We start from the raw sequence: 9,738 nt of genomic DNA on the forward strand, positions 1-9,738 counted from the left end.
TTTATTTATTATTCCATTTATCTACCCAGCCTGAAGATGATGAATGGGACTTCGTCGAAACGTCGCCAAGACACTTCCAATTTTACGCGGGAGAAAACCCGAACAACCAAAGACCTACATACAAACACCCGCGAAAACCTCAGAAAACACACACACACACACACACACACACACACACACATATATATATCCTTAATGGTTATAAAAATACGAATCCCGGGCATATTTGTTCAATGATGCAATCTTCGATCTCCGGGAAGAGTATACTCCAGTTATTTATTGTTAAAACAACATTTAAAACAATAAAAACAGTTATATACAAGATTAAAACAACTTACCACAAATTATGCAGTCGAGTTTCCCGCATGGCAAGGGAGACACCTTGATCACGAAGGAGGTTTTCCCAGGGTGAGGCTCATCCATTGCACTCCGGGTGTGCTGACCCCTGCGATTTCCCCAAATGCGGGAAACTCGACTGCATAATTTGTGGTAAGTTGTTTTAATCTTGTATATAACTGTTTTTATTGTTTTAAATGTTGTTTTAACAATAAATAACTGGAGTATACTTTTACCGGAGATCGAAGATTGCATCATTGAAAAAATATGCCCGGGATTCGTATTTTTATAACCATTAAGGATATATATATATATATATATATATATATATATATATATATATATATATATGAATTATCAACAAAAGATCATACTGTACATACAACCACTACAGAACTCAGCCATACATCTGGATCCTCAAGTCAGTGCATCACCATATCTTTAGGTTTTATGGAAAGCCAGCAGAGTCAGGCCAATCTAAGCTCATGTGGTTTGTGTGTGTGTGTGTGTGCATGTGTGTAATGGAGCACAGGGTGAAATAAGCACTTTCCATATCTCACTAATGGTCTACAACTGAGATAGGGCTTTAAAAAATCCAGTCATTTACTCTTGACTTCTAAGTTTTGGTTAGGTAGATATTAATAGTTTATTGGCCTTTGTTAGTTGTATTTTTGCTTATTCAGCTACTAGATTAAGCATAAATGACCCTTGCAATTTATTGTCTTTTGTTTCCTGATGTCTAGGCAGCAATTATCTAAACCAGTAAAACTATTTCCCCGAGAAATGGTATATATTGGTACACTAATGGTAAAAAGTAGTTTAATTTGGGGCACACCTTGATATTTTCAATAATACTTGATAGCGATTTCAACTGAAATGGAGCACATCAATTTGACGTGGGATCTGCATTATTGCTTTAATGTGTCTATCAATGTGACATAAATTTAATAAATGAATAAATCATAAACAGGCATAGAAAAAAGCCTGGGTCAGACACTTGTTTGTCTAGAAAGAAATATTAGAATATTCGGAAAGGCGACATATATCCAGTTTGAGACAAAACGGTTAGAGAATTGGGAATTCTATAAGAATTCAGCTAGAACGCAGTATTGCAGGCTAGGTCTGCCCACTGCCAGCAGTTTGACCCTGACCGGCTCAAGGTTGACTCAGCCTTCCATCCTTCCGAGGTCGGTAAAATGAAGACCTAGATTATTGGGGGTAATATGCTTTGTTATTAGTTGTGAAGTCGGGTCTGACCCATCGCGACCCCATGGACAACGTTCCTCAAGGCCTTCCTTCCTCTACCATCCTCTGGAGTCCATTTAAGCTCACGCCTACTGCTTCGGTGACTCCATCCAGCCACCTCATTCTCTGTCGTCCCTTTCTTCTCTTGCCCTCCATCTTTCCCAGCATCAGGCTCTTCTCCAGTGAGTCCTTCCTTCTCATTAGGTGGCCAAAGAACTTGAGTTTCAACTTCAAGATATGGCCTTCTAAAGAGCAGTCGGGGTTGTTCTCCTCTAGGACTGACCGGTTTGATTGCCTTGCAGTCCAGGAGATTCATAGGAGTCTTCTCCAGTACCATAGTTCAAAGGCCTCAATGCTTTGGGGTGCTTTGGGGTGCTCTATGCTTAGAGAGGGCAATAAACCACTTAGAGAAGGCTGTAAAATACCGTAAAGGGGTATATAAGTCTAAGTGCTATTGCTATTTTCAGAAAGCCCACAGATTTAACGATACTTTTGGCTCTTTACCACATTTGATCTAATCTACTGAACATCCGTAATACATTATGAACCTTTTTCTTTCTCAACTTTTTTTTCTAGGAACTTGTCTAGAGTGTGAAAGTTGTTCTGGCTTTAAGGAAGACTGTACTGGCCAATTAGAGCTGTGTGGACCAGACCAGGATACTTGTGCTACCATACTAACTGAAACCAAAATAGGTGAGTTTTTGGCCAGCAAGTGCCCACCCTCCCCTTTTATCCAAAGCTCAGAAATCTGTTTTTTACTCAATAAACCAATTTTCCTCACTCCAAATTGCAAAAGATTTTCTCCAGGCAAAGCATCTGCTTTCTTCCTGAGTTATTATGAACCTTTCCTGAGAAAGGATGGATAAATTCAATGACGTGAAGTTTTCCTTGGTGGCTATGGCTGATAACAGAGATATTGCAAGCTTTAAATCAGGGATATCCAACCTTGGGAAACTTTAAGACTTATGGACTTCAACTCCCAGAATTCCCCAGCCAGCATTCTGGGAGTTGAAGTCCACAAGTCTTAAAGTTGCCCAAGGTTGGATACCCCTGCTCTAAATAATTTCTAGGGATTCCAGTTGGATAAAGTTGGGGTAACAGTTAATCTCAGTTGCCGTTTCCATGATTGCTTCTCTTGAATGCTCCTATCTAGGAAAAGTGACTAGCTTTACAACAATAAAGTCCTGCTATCATTCCTCCAAGTGTCTTGGGAGCAGCAAAGAATACTCCTTTATAAAAGTGAATATGAAAATTGAATGTAGTTCTTCACCAGCTGGAAAGATGAAAAGTAAAGAATTCAAAGCGCCGGAGAATTGGAGCAATGAATTGCCTGAAAACCGATTCCTAGCTGAAGTCTTCAGTCGACCAAAATCAAGGGCTGCCAACCTTCGCGTGGACCCTCCTCCTCCTGTGGAACCTAACAATAACCCAAACCCTGACCCTAACCCTAACCTTAACCCTAACCCTGACCCTGAACCTAAACCTAAACCTGACCCTAACCCTAACCCTAACCCTAACCCAAACCCTAACCCTAACCCAGACCCTAATCCTGACCCTAACCCTGACCCCAACCCTAACCCTGATCCTAACCCTAACCCTGACCCTGACCCTAATCCTAATCCTAATCCTAATCCTAATCCTAACCCTGACCCTAACCCGGACCCTAACCCTAACCCTAACCCTGACCCTGACCCTAATCCTAATCCTAACCCTGACCCTAACCCGGACCCTAACCCTAATCCTGACCCTAATCCTAATCCTAACCCTAACCCTGACCCAAACCCTAATCCTGACCCTAATCCTAACCCTAATCCTAATCCTGACCCTAATCCTAACCCTGACCCTAACCCAGATCCTAACCCTAACCCTAATCCTGACCCTAATCCTAACCCTAACCCTGACCCTAACCCTGACCCAAACCCTAACCCTAATCCTGACCCTAATCCTAATCCTAACCCTAACCCTGACCCAAACCCTAACCCTAATCCTGACCCTAACCCTAATCCTAACCCAAACCCTAACCCTAACCCTAATCCTGACCCTAATCCTAACCCTAACCCTGACCCTAACCCTAACCCTGATCCTAACCCTGACCCAAACCCTAACCCTAATCCTGACCCTAACCCTAACCCTAACCCTGACCCTGACCCTAACCCTGACCCAAACCCTAACCCTAATCCAGACCCTAATCCTAATCCTAATCCTAACCCTGACCCAAACCCTAACCCTAATCCTGACCCTAACCCTAATCCTAACCCTAACCCTGACCCAAACCCTAACCCTAACCCTGACCCTGACCCTAACCCTAACCCTGATCCTAACCCTGACCCAAACCCTAACCCTAACCCTAATCCTGACCCTAATCCTAACCCTAACCCTGACCCTAACCCTAATCCTAACCCTGACCCTAACCCTAACCCTGATCCTAACCCTGACCCAAACCCTAACCCTAATCCTGACCCTAACCCTAATCCTAACCCTGACCCTAACCCGGACCCTAATCCTGACCCTAATCCTAACCCTAATCCTAACCCTAACCCTGACCCTAACCCTAATCCTGACCCTAATCCTAATCCTAATCCTAACCCTAACCCTGACCCAAACCCTAACCCTAATCCTGACCCTAACCCTAATCCTAACCCTAACCCTGACCCAAACCCTAACCCTAACCCTAACCCTAATCCTGACCCTAATCCTAACCCTAACCCTAACCCTGACCCTAACCCTAATCCTAACCCTGACCCTAACCCTAACCCTGATCCTAACCCTGACCCAAACCCTAACCCTAATCCTGACCCTAACCCTAATCCTAACCCTGACCCTAACCCTAACCCTGATCCTAACCCTGACCCAAACCCTAACCCTAACCCTAATCCTGACCCTAACCCTAATCCTAACCCTGACCCTAACCCTGACCCTGACCCTAATCCTAACCCTAACCCTAGCCCTAACCCTAACCCTGAAAAACCCGACCCTACCGAAAAACCCAAGTCGACTGAAAAACCCAGTGTTACCCAATTGGCTGAAACCACAACACCTGACAATGCCCAGCAAACGGTGGCATCCTTCCTCCTGGCTCTGTCTTCCCTTCTGCTCATGAAGATCCTCCTCTAAAGAAGCCGCCCCTTGTGCGATCTGAGCCTGGGTGAAAGCAAACTTCTCATTTCAGCCCAAACTTTTCTACAGAGAACCTTTGCCCTGAAGGTCATAGAATCGTACAATTCTTTATTGGCCCACTGCGATTAGCCACATAAGGGACGGTGCATCAGCTCTCAGTGCACATACAACAATAAACAACAACTGATTATCTTCTCCTTGCATTTCTGGGTTTATAACCAATGGAAAGAAAAACATAATAATTTCTAATTTGAAATGTTGAAGCCAAGGGGAAAAGCAGGAAATAATTTCCAAGGTAATCAAAATAAAAGCCCGTAGCTAAAATTGCCACCATCTTCATGGAAAATTAGGAGAGAACAGGAAACATGAGTGGCCATGGTGACTAAGAGCCCTTTCACACAGCTTCATTTGGTGGATAGAATAGAATAGAATAGAATAGAATAGAATAGAATAGAATAGAATAGAATAGAATAGAATAGAATAGAAAATATGGAATGGAATAGAATAGAATTAGAACAGAACAGAATAGAATGAGTGGAATTGAATGGAATGGAATGGAATGGAATAGAATAGAATAGAATAGAATAGAATAGAATAGAATAGAATAGAATAGAATAGAATAGAATAGAATAGAATAGAATAGAATAGAATCTCTATTACACTGTTGCTTCAGGAGCTGGTTACCACTTGGTCCTCAGGTGTCATTCAAGGTGCAATATTGACATTTTAACTCCCCCCCAATGGGCTTGTGACCAGAATTCTGCAGAATCTTCTCCCCATAAGATCTTTCTGCTCAATAGGATCAAGGAATACCATTCCTCTAGACCGGGCTGGGGGACTATGGCCCTTTTATGACTTGTGGACTTCCACTCCCAGAATTCCTGAGTTAGCCATAATTTTCCACCTCTGTTCTAGAATCTAGGCTAGGCGTGTCCAACTCATGGACCACACACAACCCCGGACAGCTACTAATGCAGCCTCACAAGATCATAAACTTTTTTTTTTTTTGAAATTTTTATAAACTTTTTACAATAAAATCTCTCTTGTGAATGGTCTTTCAGATAGGCTGAAATTTTAGCCATTTCTGATAAATAAGAAACTTTAAGAAACCATTCCTCTAAAGTAGGCAAGGAATCTTTCTTCCAATATTGCCCAATCAATAACCTTGCCGCCGTAATAAAATTCAACATTAAAATAATCTCTTTACTATCACAATCTTCAATAATATTTAACAAAAATAATTGTGGTGTAAATTTTATCCTTCTATTAAAAATTTTTTGAATGTTCCACCAAATCTTAATCCAAAATGCCTTTATATTTCTACAAGACCACCAAATATGGTAATACTTTGCATCCAACCAACCACATCTCCAACATTTGGGCTGTAAATTGGGATACATGTGAGACATCTTTTGTGGATCAAGGTGCCATCTATAAAACATTTTATAAAAATTTTCTCGCAAATTTTGAGCTTAGGTAAACTTAACATTCCTCACCCAAATTATCTCCCATGTATCTAATAAAATCGGCTCTTCAAAATTTTGAGCCCACTTAATCATACAATCCTTAACTAATTCTGTTTCTGAATCCAATTTCACTAAAACATTATAAACTCTTTTTATATGGGCTCGATTTTGGTCTTTAATTTGTTTCACCAAATTCACATCTTCCATAATAAAACCCACTTTTTGATCTATACTCCATCTTTCTAATAACTGCCTATACTGAAACCAAGAATAGATAATATTTTCTTGCGTTAATTCCTCCATCGATTTTAATTGCCACTTATCCCCTTCCCGCTTAAGCAATTGCTTGTAAGAAATCCTATCCATTTTCACTCCTTTCCTTATCCCTTCTATAGCGTGCCCAGGAATTCCCCACAATGGTATTCTAGAATTTAATCTATAATATTTCTTCCAGACACGCAATAAAGCAATTCTTAAGACATGGGATTTAAAAACCCTGTCCACCTTTTTATTATAAATTAAATACGCGTGCCATCCAAATAATAAATCCCATCCTTCCAAAAGAAGTATGTCTGAATTTGTTAAGTTAACCCAATCACTAATCAAAGTTAAAACCACCGCATCATAATACAATTTTAAATTCGGCACCTTGAGTCCACCTCTCTTTCAAACATCTTGAATAATTTTAAGCTTAACTCTTGGTTTTTTCCCAGCCCAAATGAATCTATTAATATCCTTCTGCCATTCTTCTAAATTACCTCTTTCTTTAAGATAGGTATCATTTGGAACAAGAAAAGAAATTTTGGCAGAACATTCATTTTAACTGCAGCAATTCTCCCTAACAAAGATAATTGCAATTTTTTCCAATCATTCAAATCCTTCTGCATTTTAAGCCATAACATTTCATAATTATTTTTATAAAGTTTTGCATTAGAAACAGTTATATAGACCTCTAGGTATTTTACCTTTTTTACAATTTCAAAACCTGTCAAATTAACTAATATCTCCTTATCCAAATTAGACATATTTTTTGTTAAAATTTTACTCTTGTTATTATTAACTTTAAAACCAGAAACTTGCCCATACTGATTTATAATCTGTAACAAATCTACTACTGAATCAGTTGGTTGAGACAAAGTAACAATCAAATCATCAGCAAAAGCTCTTAATTTATAATCTTTCTTATTAATCATTATTCCCTTTATTTTAGATGATTCACGAATTTTAATCAACAAAATCTCTAATGTTAAAACAAACAACAACGGGGACAATGGACATCCCTGTCTTGTACCCTTTTCAATTTGAAAAACCTCAGATAAACCTCCATTAATTATAAGTTGCGCTGATTGTTTTTGATAAATACCTCTAAAAGCTTGCAAAATTTTATCCCCAAAATTCATTTCTTCAACCAACCTCAACATAAATTGCCAATTTAACTGATCAAAGGCTTTTTCAGCATCTAAAAAAATCAGACCCCTAGGGATCTGATTATTTTTATCCAAATATTCTATTAAATTAATAATTTGTCTAACATTATTCTTCATATACTTCCCAGTTATAAAGCCAGTCTGATCAGTATGTATAATTTGATTCAATACAATCATAAGTCTATTCACTAAAATTTTTGAAAAAATCTTATAATCTATATTCAAAAGAGATATAGGTCTATAATTTTTAGGTAAAGTGAGATCTTGATCCTCTTTTGGAATCAAAGATATAAAAACCCTTCTCCAAGATAGGGGTATCTCTAAACCCAATAAAATACTATTAAAGAGTTCCTTTAAAGGCTCAATCATCTCATCACTTAAAGTTTTATAATAAATTGATGTCAATCCATCAGTACCAGGTGCTTTACCAACTTTTAATTGTTTAATTGCCTTAATAATTTCCTGTGAGGTAATAAACCCATTAATCTCATCTCTTTGATCATTTGTTAATCTAGGAAAATGAGCATCTTGTAAGTATTTATCTACATCCAAACTCTGAACCTTCTGACCCATATATAATTTTGTGTAAAAATCTAAAAAAGATTTTTTTATCAATTCTTTCTGAAAAACCACCTTGCCATTATAATTTATTTTATCTATAATTCTCGACCTCTGTTTCTTCCTTAATTGATAAGCTAACCACCTACCTGGTTTATTTGCATTACAAAATGTGTTATGTCTCATAAAACATAAGTTAGTTGCAACCTGGTCAGCCATTAACATATTGAATTGTGATTTAAGCAAATTTATGGAAGCCTTTACGTTCTTATCCAGAGGATTCATAATTAATGCTTTTTCTTTTATTTTAATCTCCTCCTCCAAATCTTTACGTTTTTGCATTTGTTTTCGCCTATAAGAGTTATTCATTTGAATCAAAACGTCCCGCATATAAGCCTTACTAGCATCCCACACCATTGCCATTGAAGTTCCCTTAAACATATTTAAAGTAAAAAATTCCTTTAAATGTTCTCTAAGTTTCAATACATTCACCTCATGTTTAAATAAATTTTCCTTCAACCTCCAAGATCTTCTTTCCTCCTTCTCAGAAACTAATTCCAACCATACAGGACTATGATCAGTAAGTGTCCTTGGAAATTTTTTTACATTTTTAACACTAAAATATAAATCCATAGTAATAAAAAAAAGTCAATTCTTGAAAACGATTGGTGCCTATCAGAAAAAAAGTAAAGTCCCTCTCATCCATATTACGTTCCTGCCAAATATCTCTCAATTCCAAATCAATATCTTTCAATTCAAAAAAAAGCTTTTAGTAGTTTAGCTTGCTTGAAGAAAGTAGAAGATCTTTTCTTGTCCTTATATGTATCCAAAACTCCATTCCAATCTCCCATCAAAAAAGATCATAAACTTTTAACATTATTACATGCGTTTATTATACATGCAAGTATTATATATTTTATAGGCAACCCAAGACAACTCTCTTCACTCAGTGCTGCCCAGGCAAGCCCAAAAGTTGGACATACCTGCTCTAAAGATTTCCTCCTATCATTTAGGAAATCAATGAAGATCAAGTTAATAATCACACAATATGAGATATGAATGATTCTGCAACTGGGAAATACAATTCTGCTCTGCTGGGGTTTCCTTCCTGTGTTTTCTATGGGTTGCTCCATGCTAGCTATTGTCTTCTGCCCTTATCCTGACTTATGGAGAGGGGGAATTGTACAATGCTCAGAGCTGGTTCCGATTGCCCTGGTCCATAAACCCTCTAAGCAAATGAACAAATGTTTAAAGTCAGTTCAATGAGGTTAGTTAGACTAAAGCAGGAGTGGGGAACTTTTATGACTTGTGGACTTCAACTCCCAGAATTCCTCAGCCAGACCCCAGAATTCCTCAGCCAGACCCCAGATTTATTCTGATTGAAATGCAAGTGCTTTGCTTGAGTTTGAAAAGATTTCTGTCTATAAGTGAAGAACAATAAAGGACGTTTGGAAGTAACTCTGTGTGTCTTTCTTGGTTTAGAGAGCATCTAGTAATGCTTCTCTACAGAAGACATGTCCAACACAAGTCCCGGGGGCCGGATGCGGTCTGCGAAGTGGTTTCATGTGGCCCGCGAAGCCATCCTGGAA

At 38.5% G+C, this 9,738-nt stretch overlaps 1 non-coding gene across 1 annotated transcript; it reads left to right on the top strand.

The window, feature by feature from the left end:
• The first annotated feature begins 357 nt into the window (after positions 1-357).
• On the top strand, positions 358-519 carry LOC120296789. Its single transcript, XR_005553583.1, has one exon. It is a non-coding gene; the product is annotated as a U1 spliceosomal RNA (small nuclear RNA).
• The last annotated feature ends 9,219 nt before the right edge of the window (positions 520-9,738 follow it).

This window comes from Crotalus tigris, unplaced genomic scaffold, assembly GCF_016545835.1.
Source record: "Crotalus tigris isolate CLP2741 ecotype Arizona unplaced genomic scaffold, ASM1654583v1 scf7180000021504.189830, whole genome shotgun sequence".
NCBI lineage: Eukaryota > Metazoa > Chordata > Lepidosauria > Squamata > Viperidae > Crotalus > Crotalus tigris.